Genomic DNA, 21,047 nt, shown 5'->3' with positions numbered 1-21,047 from the left:
AAGAAAGGTTTTATTTCTTGACTTGCATTTGATCTGAATGGCAGAGAGCTGAGAGGTGGTCCACCCATTGATTCACTCTCCCCAAATGCCTGCAACAGCCTGAGGTGAACCAGGCCAAGTCAGAAGCCCAGAGCTCCTTCCTGATGTCCCCTGAAGACCGCTCTGACTCAGCGGGGCGACGGGGAGGGCACCCTCTGCCCTCCTGGCACACAGCTGGCAGCTGGAGAGGAAGTGGAGTAGTGAGGACTTGAACCAGGCACTCCAATCATGGGGTGTGGGTATCCCAGGGGTCTTGCCTGCTGTGCCTAACGCCTGCCCTTATCGGATGATTTTCGTTTTATTTTAATAATTTTTTCAGGTTTATTTTTACAATGAATCTTGTTGCTGCCTTCCACTGACCTCTGGTGTGGTGTGTGCGCAGCTGCTAGACAAATCTGCATCTCTCTCTCTGGGAGACTTGAGCCCTTCTCTCCGCGGCTCTCCGCTGCTCCGCGTGCAGGGCCTCTGCTGCCAGGCCCTGGCCCTCCTGCCCTGCCCCCCTCCTCCGCTCGCCCCACTCCCACCCACGGCTCCACCAGATCAGACCAAACAGAAGTGCACAGGCAGCCAGGCTGAACTTGCACATTGCGCATCTGAAATGAAGCTATGCAGCTGAGTTTCTTAGAAATCAGGGTTAGAAAGCTGTTAAACAAAATTTCCAAAAAGGCCAAGAAGGAAGTCCCCTCTGCTTTGGCACGTTAGATAATAGGAACAACTTGGAAGATCCCGATCTGAACTAGTGGAAAGTGCTTTGCTGTGTTCTCTCCTGTCTGTCCCGCCAGGAGAACAAGCAGGCAGCCTTAGAGGCTGTGTTCTCCCTGCGTAGAGAAACCCCCTTCTGCCCGGCTCGTGGGAAAGCTTCTGCCTGATGGAGTCAGGCCGCTGGCTCCTGGTCCAAGGCAGCCGAGACCCTTCAGCTCTGGCCATTTCATTGCTGGAAGCTCGTGGCTGCTTTCTTGTTTATGAAGGCAGCATGGAATACCCCTAGAAGGCCAAGGTGCTTCTAAAAATCCGTGAGGCTGAGAAGAGAATGCGTGTCCTCTGAGGACTTCAGGGAGGTGCTCTGTGTCTTTGTGCACCGGCCTGTCTCCTGGGATGGGGTGCCCACAGCTTTGCTGCTGGGAACCCTGTCTCCAATCCTGCTCCACTTCCCCAGCCCCCAGCCCATCTTGCCACACCACAGCCGGGCTCAAGGAGAGAGCTGGCTGTGGCACTTGGCCACCTGCTTCGGGGGCTGTGTGTGCCCTCTCAGGCGGGCACAGCCTTCTAGGATGTGCAGGATTCTTCCACCTGGCTCCAGCCTTCCTGTTGCCTGTCTGCCTGCTTCCTGCACCTGCAGCTTCCGACAGCCAAGTGCCGAGGCACCTGTGGGCTCCATGGAGTAATCTTTGTCTCTGCCCCTAAGGTGCCTGCTTGGACTCACGCTGTATCAGCAAAGCCAGATTCCCAGGATGCCCTGGGAGCCTTTTCTACGTCTCCTATGGGATACTCAAGTTATACTGAAATTGCATCAGGCCTGGTGTGATAACATGGTGCTTCTTCCTCGCCCTTCTCATCTGGGATTCCTGGTGGGCACCGGTTCGTGTCCCAGCAGCTCCACTTCCCATGCAGCTCCCTGCGTGTGGCCTGGGAAAGCAGTGGAGGATGGCCCAAAGCCTTGGGACCCTGCACCTGCGTGGGAGATCCGGAGGAAACTCCTGGCTCCTGGCTTCAGATCGTCTCAGCTCCAGCTGTTGTGGTTGCTTGGAATGTGAACGAGCGGACGTATCTTTCTCTCTGTAAATCTGCATTTCCAATACAAAAACATAAATAAATATACTGAAAAAAGAAATTGCATCTCCCTTCTTCTCTTTCTTTATATTTCTTTTTCTCCCTCTTCCTATATGTAGTAATTCTTCACTATGTGCTCTGCACAAAAAAACAAAGACAAAAACAAACCCGAGCTCCCTGCTGCCCTCAGAGGTTTCCTGGCCGGTGAGGGGCAGACTAAAGCCCGACCGGGGCAGGCATTGCCGCACCGTGAGCTGAGCTGTTACTGCCATGCTGCAGTCCCACCTGGGAGCCAGTTCAGCTCTCAGGTGTTCTGTTTGTCCTGTTTTTCTCCGACTCCAGAGAGGACACAGGTGAAGGGGGAAAAAACGGGAACAGCGAGGAGGTCCCTGCCTGGGAGGGCGGAGGAGGCGCGTTCCTGCAGGGAGCCCACCAGTAGGGTTATTCCAGCTTCCTGCTAATGCACCTAGGAAGGCAGTAGGCGATGGCCCAAGTGTGTGGGAGACCAGATGGAGTTCTTGGACCCTAGCTATGGCCTTGGTCAGCCTTCACCTTTGCAGCTTCTTTGGCGGGGTGAACCAATGATTGGAAGATTCTCTCTCTCTCCTTCAAATAAATAACTAAGTCTTCAGGGGCTGGCGTGGTTGTATATCAGACTAGTCACCCACCTGTGGGGACAGCATCCCGTTTGGGCACTTGGTTCATGTCCCAGCTGCTCCACCTCTGACCCAGCTCCGCGCTTAGCCTGTAAAAGCAGCAGAGGCTGCTTTAAGTCTTCAAGCCCCTGTGCCCGTGGGAGAGACTGGAAGAAGCTCCTGGCTCCTAGCTTCAGATCAGCTCAGCTCTGGCTGTTGTAAGCATTTGGGGAGTGAACCAGTGGTGGGAAGATCTCTCTCTCTCCTTCTCTTTGAAAATCTGCATTTCCAATAAAAATACTTAAAAAAATAAATGTATCTTTCAAAAAATTAACTAAGGTTAAGCAAGCTAGAGGTTATCTTTAGGGAAAAGAACAAATCAGAGAAGGGATATGAACCATTTATATGACATTTAACGGCATGGCCAAGAAAAAGCCTCACCAGGGTGCGTTTAGGTTAGGGTGCGAGGCAGGGAAGAAGGCAGCCATGTGGATGGCTGGGAGAGCATCTGAACGAAGCAGAGAGAGGAGCAGGAGCGACGCGGAAGCTGGGCTTCAGGGAGACAAGGAGGAAGACAGAAGGAGCAAACAGGGCAGCGATGGGGAGGCTGGGTCCCTGGACCTGGACAATGAGCTTGACCTCTGCTCCGAGGGGCTGAGAGCCACTGCAGAGTGCTAAGCAGAGGACTCACAAGACCCAGCTGGAATTTTATTTTAAATTTGGGAAGATTTATTTGGATAGGAGAGATAGAGAGAAGGAAAGATGTTCCATCTACTGAGTATTTCCCCTAAAGGCCACCATGGCTAACTGTGGGCCAGGAGTAAGGAACTCCATTTGGATCACCCACACAGATGATGGGCCCAAACATTTGGACATCTCCTGGGGTTCTCCCAGATGCACTAGCTGGGGGCTCGATTGGAGGCAGAGCAACTGGGACTTGAACCTGTGCTGTGTGATATGGGATGCCAACATCGGAATAGGTGGGCTAACTCGCTGTGCCACAATGCTGGCCCTCTGAGTTAAGCCTGCATAAACATTCTGGCTTTGAAGTCACTCTTCCCTTAGAAAGACAAGTTCCTGGTGTAGCAGGTTAAGCCAAGCCACTGCTTCCAGCATCCCGCCCAACACCAACAGTTCAAGTCCTGACCAGCCCCCTGCTAATGCTCCTGGGAAGGCAGTAGAAGATGGCCCAATTACTTAGGTCCCTACCGCCCATGTGGGAGACCCAGTGTGGAGTTCCAGACTTCTGCCTAACTCTTGCTTTTGTGGCCATTTGGAACTGAACCAATAGATGAAAACAAATTAAAACGAACAAACAAAGATCATCTCCTTCAAGGCAGGCATCAAGTGTCACGGGTGTGATTGTCAGGACACACCATTGTCAAACTTGAAGAAGCTCTCAGGAGATGTGGTGCAAATGAACAGTGAGAGTGCATCCATGAGTGAACATTACCTCTCAACAGCTGGGTCCCGGGTCCTGAGGGCTCCCGAGGAAAGTTCTGGTAGGAGGTGTTGCCAACAGCCAGGTGCCTGGGGCCATTGGCTCCTTGTTCGGGTGCTACTCTGTCAGTGGCAAACCGGTTTTCCTTGTTGCCACCAAGAGGACTACTGGATGGCCCTGTGCCATCTGGGGGGAGGGTTTCAGCGAATGTGTCACACAGCCTCTTGGCAGGCCAAGCCCTGCGTAATACTCTGCCCGTGACAAGCAGGAAGCCTTGGGGCAGTATTAGTAAAGTCTCAGGTGCAGGTGGGAGGCATGGAGGGTTTGTTGATGGGTAGACGCAGGCCTTCCGGCCATCTCTGCCGGCTTGCACTGAGACCCTAGCAGCCAGAGATAAAACAGGAGTAGCCTCTATGGTCAAGCCCTACCACCCTCAGCGTCCCAGGAGTTGGGGGAGTAAGTGGCAAGTGGGCTAGGAGTTCAAGAGCAATGACTATAGCCTGTGGCAACCCCAGATGCTTCTCCTGCGAGTGAGAACCCTCTTCCAACAACCTGAGACCTTTGTGGCCATTTGGAACTGGACAAGGATTTTGGACAAGGCACCAAAGAGCATGCTGGGAGGAGCCTGGGGAGAAGAGGGGAGAGGCGAATTTGAGAGCCCGGTGGGAGATTAGCTTGGAGCAGAGGAGTCTGGAGGTGGGGACTGGATGGGTGCCCTGGAATGCCTACACTACCAGCTGGGAAGGGGCTCAGGTTTGGGAATTCCGAATGACCTTGAAGTTGAAATTGAGCCAATTAGGTGTCAGCTCTGTAAAAAGAGGCCTGGTCCCAGCATCTGACAGGTTGTCATGTGGGAAAAGGCGGATCATGAACAGGTTGCCGGCTATAGAAGTGCACCTGACAGGCACGTTTACTCAAGTGCTTTCTCTATACTGGGATGCCCAGGATGCAGCTGCTCGCTGCCCAGCAGGGCAGGATCCGCCGGCCAGTCCTTAATTTACTTTTTAAAAACCTTGTTTCTTAGTAATCATAGCCTACCTTTTTGACTTGCCCCCTTGAACAAGGGCTGTGTTTTCCAGCCTCCCTCGGAACTAGGTGTGACCATGGGGTAAAAGTGTGACTAACACACTGAAAGTGGAATTTTCATGTAAGCTTCTGAGAAGTTGCCTTAAGGAGAGGGGACTGTGCCCCAAACTCCCCTTCCTTCTTGGGGTAGGGTGGGATGTGAGTGTGGTTGCTGGAGCTCACTTTGGGCTGTGAGGTCGAAGCTCTGTATAGATAAGGACTGTGAGTTCTCAACAACCACTGGACACTACTGAAGCCCTTTGTGGTTAACCTTTGCTCTTCATTGTTGTCACACACACACACACACACACACACACACAGTGTTGAAAGGAAGGGAATGGACTCTTGGGTCAAATTGCTTGGCTTCAAAGCCCAGCTCTACCCACGCCTTGCTAGTTGTATACTCTTGAACAACTCCTTCCTGCCTTCCCGCCTTCCTTCCCTCCCTCCCTCCCCTACCTCTTCCTTTCCTTTTCTTTTTTCAACCTCTCCTTATTAAGATTTACTTGTTTGTTTGAAAGGCCTAGTTATATAGGGAGAGGAAGAGAAAGAGGAAGAGATTTTCTAACCGCTGGTTCACTCCCCAGATGGCTACCACGGCCAGGGCTGGGCCGCGAGCCTAGAACGCCACCTGGGTCTCCCATGAGACTGCAGGCTCCCAAGTACTTGAGCCTTGGCAGGCATGTTAGCAGGAGTGCCGGGTCCTAAGTGGAGCAGATGGGACTTGAACCCGTGCTGATGCGGGATGCTGGCACTGCAAGTGGTGGCTTAGCCTGCCTTTGTCTAGGCTCCCTTAGCGGATGTGTGCCTCGGTTTCCAAACTGGTAAGCACAAGATAATCAATAGAAATCATCCAGAAGCTTTTATTTGGGTTTGCTATTTTTTCAAAGGGAATTGTATATTTCACCACAGAAAGTGGCTCACATGTGGTAAGCAGTCATGGCATGTCAGTTCTCGCGGTCTTGGTTTGCATTCTGGGACTGTTGTGAAATACCTGCTGCTGAGGGACTTCTCAAAGCAAACAGATGTGGAGCTCACCACTTTGGAGACTGACAGCCTCACACTGGTGGCCCCCGTGGGTTTGGGTTTTGATGCTTCCCAGGCGCATTAGCAGGGAGCTGGATCAGAAGTGGAGCAGTTAGGGCTAGAACCAGCGCCCATCTACAATGCTGGACCGCAGGTGGAGGCTTTCCCCTCATGGCACAATGCTGCACACCTGAGACTTTTTTTAAGACTACCTGCTTGAGGGATGAACTGTGTGGGTGTTTGAACTCTCTCGCTGCTGTGGCTTTTCATTCGTAGGCAGCGTACAAGCACAGGTGGCATGACCGTGAGGAGTAGCCGGAGTGCACTTCCTTCCTTTGAGGGGTTGGTTGTCTTTCTGAGTTTCTGAAGCCACCTGAGTTCAAAGGCCACATATTCCTTCCTTCCTTTCTTTGTTCAAGGGAATACAGAGGTGAGTAAGGAGGGGTTCACACCCCGGAGAGAATCACAGCTCAATAAAGAAGGCGGACAGACTTCCTGTTCCTCAAGGGACATGCCGCTGCTGACGTCTGGCTCCCAAGGGCTGGGAAGGCTGGAGGATGAGTAAGACTTTGTCAGGAATAGAAAAGGCGAGGTGGCTGCTTCAGGAATATGTGCCCAAGGGTGTGTGCGGAAGTGTGCCAAGGTGGATGTGTCCTGCCACTCAAGCAGCACCCCTGGGAGTTGCCCATATGTGGGTGTAGGCCCCCCAAGCCTGGAAGGCTGCAGAGCCCACAGACATTCCTGCAGTGGAATCCCACGGCAAGCCGGAACACAGAAGAGCTGGGGTGTCTTGTGTGCACTGACAGAGCGAGCTTTCCAGAACATACTGTGGAGCTTAGGAAGCAAAGAGCCCCAAGTGAAGGTGGCTAGCTGCATTTTGTGTTAGGAAAAGGCTGGGTTCCAGACACTACATGGACATCTCTTATTTGTGTGTGTGGAAAAGAACTAATAAAACCACTTCTGGCCATCAAGGAAACAGGGTGACGTGTGGGAATGACGTGGTGTGGGCCAAGTCAGGATGGAGGCAAGGCTGCCCGGTCATCCCCTACACATCTGGGTCCCCTCTCCTCCCCTTCCTCCTCTTCCTCCTCTTCCTCTTCTTCCTCCTCCTTTTTCTTCAGATCTATTGATTCTTATTAGAAAGTCAGATCAGCTTTATGGAGAAAAGGAGAGAAAAGATCTTCCATTTGCTGGTTTGTTCCCCAAATGGCTGCAACGGCCAGAGCTGACTGGATCTTGCAGCCAGGAACTTCCTCCACGTCGCCAACATGGGTTCAGGGTCCCAAGGCTTTGAGCCGTCCTCCGTAAGCAAGGAGCTGGGCCAGATGTGGAGCAGCTCAGTCTGTACAAGCACCCATGCGGGATGCCAGTGGCTCAGGTGGCGTCTTATCCTACTATGCCGCCGTGCTTACCCTGTCCATCTTTTAGCTTGATTGTTTTTGTACTAGTTATTGTTACTGAGAGCTCTGTTGTTTTCTTAAAAGGTGAGATTTACTTATCTGAAAGGCAGAGTGACACGGAGAGAGAGTGGCGGGGAAAGACAGAGATCTTCCACCTGCAAATTCACCCTCCAAACAGTCACAACAGAGACCAGACCAAATGAGGAGCAGCGCATCTCTTATGTCAGTGGCGGGGCCTACATACTTAGAGCATCACCACCGGCCGCCCAGGAACGTGGACAGGGGTGTGAGCGGAGCAGAGCAGCTGGGGTTCAGGCTAGCCTTCGCATCTGGACATCAGCTGCACTTGCTGGCCACACTGCTGGTCCTGACTCTTGGGCTTTCTGAATTCCTTCTGTGCTCTGGCTTGCACATGTCTCCCTACTCCTGTCAGTCCTCTCCGCCCCGTGTAGTCAGCTCTCCTTGCTACGCAGCAGCTTCTCAGTTTGAGTTCATTTTCGCTTTTGTTGTCTACGCAGCTAGGACTCCAAGCACACAGAAAAGAGGAGGGAGTGGAAGAGCTGACTGCCTGGCAGGATCGGTTTACACTGTGTACAGGTGTTGAAATCCTGAACCACACCCCACAAAAATGTGAACGTATTACACGTTAATCTGCAAATTTTTAGATTCTTTTGAATCTTCTAGGGACTTCGTCATTCTTGCTTACCGCCACGTCTTTGGTGATGAGAAGAGACCCCGGCGTGTTGCAGCACGGACTGGCTCTGGCTGGCTCACGCTGTGGCCTGCCTGAGAACTCGGATCTGCAGCCCAGCATCTTGCGAAAGAAAGTCCCTTCTCCTTCTGCAGCCTTGCACTGCCTCATGCCGGGCTCCCACAGCCTCCCTGCGCTTGGTTTCCTGATCCAGCAGCCACTCTCTCTTTAGGAGAATGAGTGGGTGAGTGCTGGGGCACCTGCGTGCCATGCAGACTGTCTTGGGTGGAGGCCTGCTCTGACTTCCCACCGACACACGCCCTGGGCAGCAGCGGAGACAGGCTCATCCTTGAGTCCCCGTTATTCACAAAGGAGACCTGGATGGAGTCTGGGCTCCTGACTGCGGCTTTGCCCAGTGCAGACTGCTGGGGACACGTGGAGAGGAAGCCAGCGGATGGAAGTTTGCTCTGTCTGGCTGCCTGTCTCTGTCTCCTGGCCTTCAAATATGTTGGAGAAAAACAAAAACATAAAACAAAAGAAGGTAACTGGCATGGAACAGTTATAATAATATCAAAAGAAAAAAGCTATGATCAGGCACAGAGAAGTTACACAGAGATGACTGTGAATACAATTGCACATCGACACAACCCGTATGCATACACGCGTGTGGGTGCAGAGTGACCACACTCGCACATTCACGCAGGGCCCATGAAAAGACAGAGAGCATCCTGCCTACTCCAAAGCTTCCATCAGCGCCCTTTCTGCATCATTGATTTCTTGAGAATTTGGGGTTGCCTAATACCAACAGGAATTCCAAGAAAGCCCTCCCCAACATTTATAATTCAAGGTCCAACGTTTTTATCCTAAGCTTACATAGTCACAGAGAATGCACTTTTTTGGTATGCTATAAAATGTTAACATTTCAAAGTAAAAATGTCATCTTAGTTTAAAACATGGGGCGAGCGGGATTAAGTGCCATACTGATTGTATAACTCACATTAAAGATTGCCACGGTCCTTGTTAACACTCGGGAGTTTTTGTCTTTTCTTCCTTGAATTCTCATTATTGTTTCAGTTCAGATTTTATCCTAATACAAGACATGTTTATGCTTGAATGTCTTTTATGATCTCCTGGTTATCTGGGTCTTTTTTGGTCACAAGTTCCTGAGTGTTGAAAAAGAGTTGTTTTCTTGCATCTGGATTGAGTGAACACTCCAGTCAATAGTACAGAATTCATCAAAACAAGCGATTTCAGCTCAAGAATGTTGCCTAATAACCAGGGCCCGTGAACAACACTCAGGAGCCTGTGGGCGACTCCAGGTTTCTTGCGGTCCCAGGAGCAGAAGGCCTTAGCTGATGGTGCAGGGCTGGCTCCCGCAGCCACAGCCAGACCCCTGCTGACTGAGCCGCAGGGTCTGCAAGAGCCTCTGCTGGGAGCCTGGCTGACTCCTGGGGCTTCTCGTGCCCTGTTGGGACAGCCTAGGCTTCCCCAGGGCGGGCGGCTGAGTGGGATGCCCAGAAAGCAGCAGGACCAAGCACAACTTAGAGCCCAGCTGCGAGATGGACACAGGACTTCCTCCACACCGCGTATTGGGCAGCGTGCATCGCACGACCAGCCCAGATGGAGGGCTGGGGAGGAGGGGAGATTTCTGTCTCCAGGTGGGAGGGACTTGAAAGTCACAGTGCAAGAGGCGTGAGCCCCAGGAGTGCAAGGGCCAGAGGCATTTTGGCAATCCATCTACCACCAAGTACAAGTGCGCCTGTCTTGGGCCGGGTCGGGTGGTGGGCACAGCTGTGGAGTTCCCGCTTACCTACATCCCGTGGCAGATACTGGGGTCCACGTCCTGGCTCTGCTCCTGAGTACCCCTTCTTACCAAGATACGCCCTGAGTGGGTGGTGGGTGATGGGAATGCACGAGGCAGAGATGGAAGGAACCCTTTCCTGAGCAGCTCCGTGGGAGAGAAGGGAAGAGGGAAGTTGGTGGCACACAGGGCCCAGCACGGCCACGACTTCCATGCTGGCACCTGGATGGAATCTGTGGGGCTCTGCTTCTGCCGCAACCTCCTGCCAATGCGCCCAGGACAGCAGTCCAATGACCCCAGTGCGTGGGCCGCTGTGACCCACGCGGGAGACCTGGCTGGAGTTCCAGGCCTCTGGCTTGCCGCTGTCACTTGTGGAACGCATCAGCAAACGCATCAGCAAACGGATGCGTTCTCACTGCTTCTCTCCCCATTACTCTGCCTTTCAAATAAATACACTAATTAAAAAAAAAAGGAAAGAAAAATTGTTTGCATGGAGTATAAAATCCACAAGTTATTTGAAAAATAGGATTCAAAAATATTGGCGACTTTGAGGATACAATATGATAAAGTGTTACTTTAGTTGGAATAAGACATTCTCAATATAATTTGATAATCATCTTATGAAATAATGCATGTTGAATCTGAAAGGAATCACATGAAACTTCAATTCCAGGACTTTAGCTAATAAACCAGGGATCTCCCCAAAAAAATTTGCTGGGAAATGTGTATTGTGAAAAAAGTATGCATGGATCTTAAAAACCTTTTACATCAGAATAAACTTGCCTTTTAATCCCATTTTGCCCGTGAATTCTTTGAAGTTCCCTGGAATGTTGATGCAATCTTAGCTTGTGAATACAGTCGCAGTGCTGAATGGAGAGGCGGTGGAGGAAGTGGCCTGGTCAGCTGCCTCCAGCTCCGTGGCTCTGCCTTTCCTGGCAGCCAACCACACCTCCTAGGGATGAGCTCTACGAATAGCTGCAACAAATTCCTTGAAATTTAAGCAAGTGCCGACAGCAATTCTTTCCGAGCGTCCAATAATTCCTAGCGACACCTCTCCCAGTTTGTTCTCCGAGCACTAAAGTTCAAGGGTGACTTTCTCTTTCTTCCTCCTGTCTCTTCTTTCTTTGACTGAGGAAGCCTCGGAGGCGTCTCCCCACCTCTGCTCCATCAAACTAAACTGAACTGTAGCCACACTCTGCTGCGGAGGCCACAGCTTCGCTCGCTCGTGGCTTCCTGTAACATAAATACGCCGATGTTCAAACCAGGGAAATCCCCAGAGCCCCGCGATTCATCTGAGGGGGCTTCCCTTTTGTTTGCAGCCCTGGAGATCCCCCTCAGGAGGTCATGAATCATGGGGATGCTGCAGGGGGGCACCTCTCTTTTACAAAGTGGCAGGAAGACTGGATGGGCCCCCAAGTTAGGGGATCTTGCAGGTTACCAGGGTGCAGAGGAACCACCGCGCGGGCAGACTTCCTTCCTTCCTTCCTTCCTTTTTCTTCTTTGGTTTTCAATAGTTTTTCATTTGAAAGGCAGTCTTGCTCTCTCTCTCTCTCACACCCACTCATACACATTTTTCCACCGTATTTCTTCTTCGTAAAGAGAACTTGACCCACGTTCATGACTCAGCGACTTGTAGACAAAGGGGGACGAGGACCACTTGGGAACTCAGAACCTTCTTGGGAGTTGTGTTCTGAGAGCCTTGTAAAATTATTCTACTAGTGTGGGTTGTCCTTGACTCTGATGGGGTGATCAACTCGTCACAGGTTGTAAATATTGCCAAGTGGCAGCTGCATTTGATGCCCCGAGCCTGCAGAAGGCCACAGCTTTGGCTTGCCTACCTAAGCATGCTGGGAACACTCACAGTAGTGGAAAGTTGGCCAGAAGTCCTGGACACACGGAGTTCCAACTATCAAAGATAGCTATGAATTCACCAGGGTATAAAAGCCCTCCTGAATGGCGCTTGCTGACCATCTTAGGCTTCTCCACTCGGTCCTGGCCTGGCGGGCCAGACTGAAAAACCACTTGGAGTCACTCAAGCTAAGGTTTCCCGACGATTAAGTGATCTGACCTTCTGCGGAATCAGGATTAGAGAGATCAGGAGCCGCATTCTCAAAGGGATCAGTACCAGTTAGCATGATAACGAAGCTCCCCGTTTTAATCCTTACAAAAATGAGGAACCTGCAGTAACAGGCTGACTCTCTGTTGCCACCTGGCAAGGACTGGAGCTGTGGGACCGGTCCGCTCTGTCTGCTAAGCCATGCCCTTCTGCAGGGCTCTTGCAAGCATTGATCTGATTGTACAGAATCAAGGGTTGTCCAAAAATTAAACCAGTTACCGTTCCTTAAACCATAGAGTTGTCATTTTGTCTCTCGACAGCCCGTTCTAGAGACTACTAAGCCCCACAGAAGCAGTTTCCTTCGGCATAGCTCAGTTCCTTGTGCAGAGGAGCTTGGGCCTTGGGGGGAGCCTTTCGCCTTCACCTTTCAATGACACTTTCCTGTCACCCTCCTTTCCCCAAGCTGGAGAGTTCGAGTTGCTTTTACAGCTCAGAGGTGTAGCATACTTCAGGGGAGGGCTTCTCCCTGCCTTGCTCTGACTCTGGGCTGTGAGGTGTGAAGAGGTGTGTGAAGAGGTGTGAAGGCTGCCTTTCTGACCTCGGGAACTCTGCAGGAAGGAGCTGTGGGTTTGTTTCCCCTCCTTTACTCTTTGACAAACTGGTTAGCTTCAACGTTAGTTCTTCTCTTGGTGACCCTGGCCTTGGTGCAGGGGGTGGGTACGGGTGGGAGGGACAGGCAGCAGGTTCCTAGAAGGAAACTGCAGTCCCCAACATTGCTTTGCAGGTGAGGGAGGCTAAGAAGATGCCGTCCTTACCTGAGTTGTTGAACATTGACAGCGTGATTATATGTGTGCAAGTCTGCAGCACCATAAAGCTGTTAGTCAAACCCTTATGAGTCAGTGCTGGTCCCCGAAGGACAGTACCCCCTGCTCTGTGGGTGCTGGCCCCTGAAGGGACAGTGCCCCTGATTTGTGCGTGCTGGCCCCCAAAGGACAGTACCCCCTGCTGTGTGCGTGCTGGCCCCTGAAGGACAGTGCCCCCTGCTCTGTGCGTGCTGGCCCCTGAAGGCACAGTACCCCCTGCTCTGGGTGCTGGCCCCTGAAGGCACAGTACCCCCTGCTCTATGGATGCTGGCCCTTGAAGGCACAGTACCCCTTGCTCTGGGTGCTGGCCCCTGAAGGACAGTACCCCCTGCTCTGGGTGCTGGCCCATGAAGGACAGTACCCCCTGCTTTGGGTGCTGGCCCCTGAAGGACAGTACTGCATGCTTTGTGTGTTTTCATTGCCTCTCCTGCTCACTGTTCTCATCTCTGTTGCTGTGCGGCTCACCCGTCTCCAATCAGTGGCCACAACCATTTCTATGTTTTAAACAACAATGGGTCATGTAGACAGCAGTGATCCCATAAGATATTAATGGAGCTGCAGAGTTCTTACTGCCTCATGACACTCACAGCCCATCATTCGTGTGTTTGCGATGATGCTGGTATAGATGTACCTACCGCACTGCCAGTTGTATAAACTCCAGCACATAAGGCTTGACAGTGATAACGAGGACTGTGCTGCTGGTTTATGTCTGTACTACACTGTTGTTTCAGAGTACAAAAAAAAAAAAAGTGATTGTCACACACTCCCACTGCAACAGCTCATCTCTCATATCCCGGCATCTCCTGATTGCACTAAGGGGCTCCATGGCGAGGCTGAGCTGTACCGCTGCGTGCTGTGTGATGGTTATGCAGCGATAGAATTGCCTAACGATGACTTTCTCAGAAACTGTCCTTGGCATGACGTGCTGCCTTGCCACGGGCTGGTCATCTGGAGATTTCTCATGCTGGGCTTGCCGGACGTCCCAGCTGGGCTCTAGGACCTAAGACGGCCCCATGCACATGTCCAGTGGGGAGAGGAAGCTCTCCCCCAGCTGTCTCATCCTCCTGGGCTCCGGGGGCTGCATCATGGCATGGTGGTCTCAGGGTTTCAAGGAAGAGACGGAGTGACAGCTTCCAACTCTCTCCCTGTGCAGGCTTTATCCCTCACACAGTGCCACTTGTGCCCAATTCTCATGGTCAGGCTGGAGTCCATGGCGCAGAAACAGATCCCTGATCTTGATGGCAGTGTCCTTGGCATTGCAAATGGATTTAGTAGTAGGGAATGGTGACCCAGCACTCACTGCCTTGATCTGGGTTTCATGTCATTAAGTCGAGCCAGCTTTTTGAGCCAGCTCTGGAGTTACCTGCTGAGAATGTTGAAGCAAGTGTAGGAGAAGACCCTGAGTCCCTGGTCACTTAGTGAAGCTTCCTTCTGAGTTGTGGAGTGTCCACCCTTCTGAACCATCGAGTGTCCACCCTTCTGAGCCGAGACTGGCCATCCTTCTGAGCCATGGACTGTCCACTTCTGGAGTGGCTTTCCTGGAGAGTTAATACACTCTGCTACTGGACCTCTGTCACTTGCTGCCAAGTCTAGTCCCAGCTTACTAACGCCTTTGGAGTGTTCAGCTCCACTTACAGCTTCAGAGTTGGAGAGGAAGGGAAGAGCTCTCACTCATGGAATGCCCTTTCCTGTCCCACTTGGCTGGCCCAGGGAAAGTCAAGGAAGGTGAACAGGAAGGACATGACATAGAGAAAAGTGAGGTGCTGTGGGTCTGAAACACTGCCTGGTCCCACGGAAATCAGCATAACCTCTACAACTAGCCGAGACAAGAGAACCGTGGTGGCAGGCACAAGGACACTGCAGGTAAGCTGCTCAGGCACAGACCTGGGCTTCAGGTGGATGTGGGTGGACGCGGGGCTGCCCCCTGGCCGCTGATACGCTTGTAGCTCACACATCCCATTGCAGGAGTTCCTGGGGATGAATCTGAGCTGCTTGTGCATAGGGTGGGCTTTTAGGAAGGCACAGCAGCCTCTCCTTGCCATCCCCCGGCTTCAAGTCACAGGGTGGGGTTTGGCCTTTCCAGGAATAAGGAGGGCCTGACAGCACAGCAGCCTGTCGTTTTACATAGTCCCCGTCGCAACTCACTTAGACTGTTGGCTTTTCCCTCTGCAATCACACAGCGCACACTACCTGTTAATGAGAAGCAGTACTCCCCCACCTCCATCGCATCCCCACCCGTGTCCCTGCCATCACCTCCCGTGCCCTCTTCGGGAGGCGGCTTGGCTGAACACATCAGCCCTGCAATTCTTCTCACACCAGTGCACAGCAGCTCCGTCAGAGTAGCTGGAGGCTGCAGCCGCCTTCTGAGGCGAGGACCTTGAAGGCTTATCTCGGCCCCCACTGCTCCCAGCAGAATGGCACATGCAGCCTTGGGCACACAGACCCCATCCATCAGCTGTTCAAGGCGGTGCTCCGTGGCTAGGCAGACGGTGGCCTTGCTTTGTTGCTTGTCTCTGAGTTGGGAATCTGTCCCACGTCTCGGAGACCTCGGGCAGCGTGTGGTCTCTCCGAGGTCACTTAGACCCTTCAGATGCTGCCGTCCCTGATATGCGCATTGGTGCTGGCCCCCACGTGCTGAGGGGCCACGTGCGGGACACCCGTGACATGCAGTGACCACTCTGTCGTTTTCCCCTTGGAGGTCTTGGCCTTGAAGACGTATCTGCAGATACTGGGCACACATGTGCGTGCTAAGTTCAGATGCCTCTATTTCCAAACGCAGGCCCACAAGAGGTCTCCATTGGCACTGCTGTGACCATCCTTGTAGACTCATGTCGTCAGCTCAATTGTTAATGGCTGGATGATTCTCCACTTCCAAGAATTTGTTCTAATTTTTAAGAAATGCTTGCTAAATATCACTACTGTCTGTTGTGAAACCCAGTTGCTAAGGACAGCAAAAGCCCTCCCGAGGACTGGAGGCCATGGCCGGGGACTGCTGTCTGCACCTGTCATCGGGCGTCCTGAGGACTGACCTCCAAAAGTTAGTTGTTCAGTTGGGCTCTCAACTGTATTCAGACACATGATCAACTTTCATCTGCCACGAAACTACATTTAAAAATTATGTTTGTACAGAGAAAGGGTTTTAGCTGGAGTGTGTGTTGTCACTCTCGGTTCACCGTGCACAGGAGCAGTGTTAGAGGATCCAGCGGCACAGTCATATGCCAACCTGACAAGCTGCCGCCATCCCTGAGTCTCAGTTTCCTCCTCCGGAAATTATGCAAAATTTCAAGCATTTATCAATGCCATATCCCTCATGGCACCCATATTACCTTTTTCACATTAAAAATTTGACTTGTTTTTATTGAACAGTCAGATATATACAGAGAGGCGGAGAGACAGAGGGGAAAATCTTGTGTCTGATGATTGGTTCCCCAAGTGAGCACAATGGCCAGTGCTGCACAAAGCTGAAGCCAGGAGTCAGGAGCTTCTTCTGGGTGGGTGCAGGGTCCCAAGGCTTTGGGCCGTCCTTGACTGCTTTCCCAGGCCACAAGCAGGGAGCTGGATGGGAAGTGGGGCTGCTGGGACATGAATCAACACCCATGTGGGATCCTGGCATGTGCGAGGCGAGGAGTTCAGCCATTAGGCTACCACATGGGGCCCTGCTTCACATTTTTTTTTCTGGAACTCAATCACTTTTAAATTTAAACTGGATTTATGTGCCTTAGCCTAGTGCAAAGCAAGCTTCTTTGTGAAATTACATGCTTGATTCCACTGTGTTTTTGTTGGACATCAGGATAAACACATTACTCTTAAAATATTACTCTTAAAATATTCTTACTCTTTCTAAAAAATTACTCTTAAAATATTCTTTTTTCTTCTTGTTGATTTTGTTTTGTGGCTTTTCATATAAGAAGATGTGTAGTAACTGTAATGGAGACTATCATATCTAGCAGCATGTTGTTTAACTTCATGGCATTGTAAATTTCTCTTTTTCTTCCTGTTGTTGATTTTGTATTGTGGCTTTTCATTTAAAGAGATGAACAGTAACTGTGTAATGGAGACTATCATATCCAGATGTGAGGATACAATGCAGTATTTATCTCTTCTTCCAGATCAAAGATGGACTCCCAATGAAACTGTTTACTGTATCATGACGACAGGATGCTGGACTCCGTGCCATTGTCCATGCCCACAGTGATGGACATATGACTGTGTCTGAAGAACTATACTATAGTAATGATATACAGGAACTAGGTGGGAGGGGGGTTGGGGAGGGATAATGGAAATACCAGGAGCCTAAGGAACTGTATCATAAAATGATAATAATAAAAAAGATTATAAAAAATGTCCTTAAATGTGCTCCTCTGTATTCACTTGCAGTCTTCCCAGGCATGGAGGACATGATGAACGGGTTAAGCAGGAAGGGCCCGGCTGAAGGTTCAGCTGGCACAGCCACAGAGGGTCGCTGGGGCGGAGGAGGACGAGGCAGCGTCACATCCCGGCTGTGTTCTCCCTTCTTCACCGCACCAGGCCACTGCCTTTCTCCAGGCGTGCGCTCCACAAGGAGAACTCCCAGAAATCCTCCCAGCGAAGCAGACCCAGGTCACTATGTTTTGGTTGCATTTAGACCAAACAAAACGTTTAATGAGATTTCCAAGAAGTTGCCTAGGAAAGAGAAGTCACGTCCTCTGACTTCCCCCACTCTGCTTCCTCTTGGTGGTGGCCAGCTCGAGCTGTGAGGACGAGGGTACGTCCTAGGGAGGAGGGATGCATGAGTGGAAGGAGTTCTAGATACTTCCACTAGCTGCCACGGTACTCCACGGGAGTCAGCTCAGCTTCTTGTGTATAGACAGAACTGGCTTTCTCTTTGAGGCTAGAGGATCTCTTTGATGTTTTCTGTCGCTTGCTGTTCAGCATGATTGTGCGTGTGGCTGAGTCGGTGAGGAACCTGGGCATGTCATACTAGGGGAGCGCTCATGGTTCCATTATCATGAATTTTAGCAGTTGCTGATGTCACCCCTAGAAACTGGAAATTGGCCTTACTGCAACTTATATATTGTATGTTTTTGCTCTTTTGAGAGATCAGCTAACATATCACTTCCTTAGAAGGTGACATAATTGTTGTAGGCATTTGAGAAGTAAGCCAGTAGATGAAACTTACCCCCCCCTTTCCCTTTCAAATAAATTAATAAAATTTTGAAAATAAATAAAGGCAGATGACATAACTTATAACTAGTCATGCACATACATGGAAATTGATTGTTCTATAGTAATTAGTTATACAGCACTCAAAAAGTTCTTGGGAAACCAAAATAAAAAGATAAGTTTATTTTGGTGCCATGAATGTTGGAAATCTGTAAGTAGTGTTTCTCTTAATATGGGTTTTCTATGCATAAATCTCAACCCATTCTGTGCATGAAAATAATTCCATCTTTTCACTTCATTGGGTGGTCATAATTAAATTGGGATATGACAATCATTCTAGCATGCCCAGGTCAGCCTCCACGTCAATCACCCAGCGCCCAGTACTGACAGTGCCAGACCATGACACCCACATCAATCACCCAGTGCCCAGCACTGACAGTACCAGCCCATGACACCCACATCAATCACCCAGTGCCCAGCGCTGACAGTGCCAGCCCATGACACCCACATCAGTCACCCAGTGCCTAGTACTGATAATGCCACACCGTGGCACCCGCAGCAGTCACCCAGTGCCCAGCACTGACAGTGCCAGCCCATTTCACCCACAGCCATCACCCAGTGCCCAGTCCTGACAGTGCCAGACCGTGGCACCCACAGCAGTCACCCAGTGCCCAGTACTGACAGTGCTAGCCCATGACACCTTGCTTTAGGGTTGCCGTAATTTCCGCTGGCAAGAGAGGCATTCTGCCCAGCTCCCTCTGCCACGTAACACAGCGTCTCCTAGTTCCTTCAGAGGTTTCCATTACACAGGAAGTGTCAACCTACTTCCAGGTGCCCTAGCGCTTGTCTTTGCATGCATATACACAGTGGTTCAAAGGGATAGAAAGACTTGAGGAGCACAGACAGGGTGACATGGAGCAAGACACTAGTGAGAGTTTGGAAAGAGTCCGTGTTTACTGAGGGCTTACTGCCTGTTGGTCCCGGCCTGGGCATGTCACATGTGTCTCTGATGTCGGCAGCCTGGTGGCCAAAGTTCAGGGGCCACAGGTCACACTGCACAGTGGTATTGCCGGCTGAGCGCTGCCTGTGGGCCCTGGCTTCTCCACCATCTGCATACAATATTGAAGTAGGGCTCACCTCTCTTCGACTTGATTTTTTTTTTTTTTTTACAGCTCCATTGAGTCACAGTTCACACAATCAAACCATTCACACATTCACGTGCACTCTCGGGGGACTATTAGCGAATCGGTAGGGCTGTGAGATCACTACCATGATGGATTTTAGTTCATTTCCATCACCTCAAAAAGAGACCAGTATGGGGCCCGGCAGCGTGGCCTAGCGGCTAAAGTCCTCGCCTTGAACGCACCGGGATCCCGTATGGGCGCCAGTTCTAATCCCGGCAGCTCCAGTTCCCATCCAGCTCCCTGCTTGTGGCCTGGGAAAGCAGTCGAGGACAGCCCAATGCTTTGGGACCCTGCACCCGCGTGGGAGACCTGGAAGAGGTTCCTGGTTCCCAGCTTCGGATCGGCACAGCACCGGCCGTTGCAGCTCACTTGGGGAGTGAATCATCGGATGGAAGATCTTACTCTCTGTCTCTCTTCTCTGTATATCCGGCTTTCCAATAATAATAAATAAATCTTAAAAAAAAAAAAAAAAGAGACCAGTATGGTTCTAACTGCAGACCGTCTGGAAAAGGCAGTAGGAAGGTCGGTGCTTGTCCAGGGTTTGGAGGGGAGGAGGGCTGAATGGGCTGGATACAGGGCAGGGCCTATGTGAAGCACCACTGCTCTGGGCAGTGCATCAGACATTTGTCCAAACCTGAGCATGTGCAACACCTAAGCTGAGCCCTGGGTGAACTACAAACTTTAATGGTGCTGTGCCAAGGTGCCCTCATCAACTAGAACAAGTGTACAACCTGGGGTGGGGCGGGGCAGCATGATGGTCATGGCAACTTCCTCTTATTCTGGGAGCCTAGCATAGCTCTAAAGTCATTTCTTGGGGGAGGGCATTTGGTGCAATGGCTAAGGTGCTAAACGGTATGCCCACACCCCATGTCAGAGTGGTCAGCTCTGCCCCAGATCCCACCTACTCCCTGGGGGGCAGTGGGGGATGGCCCAGGGACAGTGGGATGACCCTGGAGGGGCAGAGAAATGGCCCTGTGAGACAGTGGGGGATGGCCCTAGGGGGCAGTGGGGGATGGCCCTAGGGGATGGTGGGACGACCCTGGGGGGATGGTGGGATGGCCTTGTAAGACAGTGGGGGATGGCTCTAGGGGGCAGTGGGGGATGGCCCTAAGGGATAGTGAGATGGCCCTGAGGGGCAATGGGGGATGGCCCAGGGGCTGGTGGGATGACCCTGAGGGGATGGTGGGATTGCCCTGTAAGACAGTGGGGGATGGCCCTAAGGGATAGTGGGGTGGCCCTGGGGGGCAATGGGAGATGGCCCTGGGGCAGTGGGAATGGCCCTGGGGAGCAGTAGGATGCCCTTGTGGGGGATAGTGGGGGATGGCCTAGGGGACAGCAGGAGGATGGCCCAGGAGACAGTAGGATGACCCTGGGGAGCAGTGGGATGCCCCTGTGAGACAGTGGGGGATGGCCCTAGGGGGCAGTGGGATGGCCCTGGGGGGCAATGGTGGATGGCCCAGGGGCAGTGGGGATGGCCCAGGGGACAGTAGGATGACCCTGGGGAGCAGTGGGATGCCCCTGTGAGACAGTGGGGGATGGCCCTAGGGGGCAGTGGGATGGCCCTGGGGGGCAATGGTGGATGGCCCAGGGGCAGTGGGGATGGCCCAGGGGACAGTAGGATGACCCTGGGGAGCAGTGGGATGCCCCTGTGAGACAGTGGGGGATGGCCCTAGGGGGCAGTGGGATGGCCCTGGGGGGCAATGGTGGATGGCCCAGGGGCAGTGGGGATGGCCCAGGGGACAGTAGGATGACCCTGGGGAGCAGTGGGATGCCCCTGTGAGACAGTGCGGGATGGCCCTAGGGGGCAATGGGATGCCCCCGGGGCAGCAGGAAGATGGAAAGACAGAAATCTCACACCTGTTAATCACTTCTATTCCTTGCTGTGCCGTGCCCTCCCCTTCCTACCACCTGCCCCGGAACAACTAATGACTTCC

This window comes from Ochotona princeps, chromosome 1, assembly GCF_030435755.1.
Source record: "Ochotona princeps isolate mOchPri1 chromosome 1, mOchPri1.hap1, whole genome shotgun sequence".
NCBI classification, from domain to species: Eukaryota; Metazoa; Chordata; class Mammalia; order Lagomorpha; family Ochotonidae; genus Ochotona; species Ochotona princeps.
The sequence above is the reverse complement of the archived record's forward strand: the minus strand, read 5'-3'. Positions refer to the sequence as shown.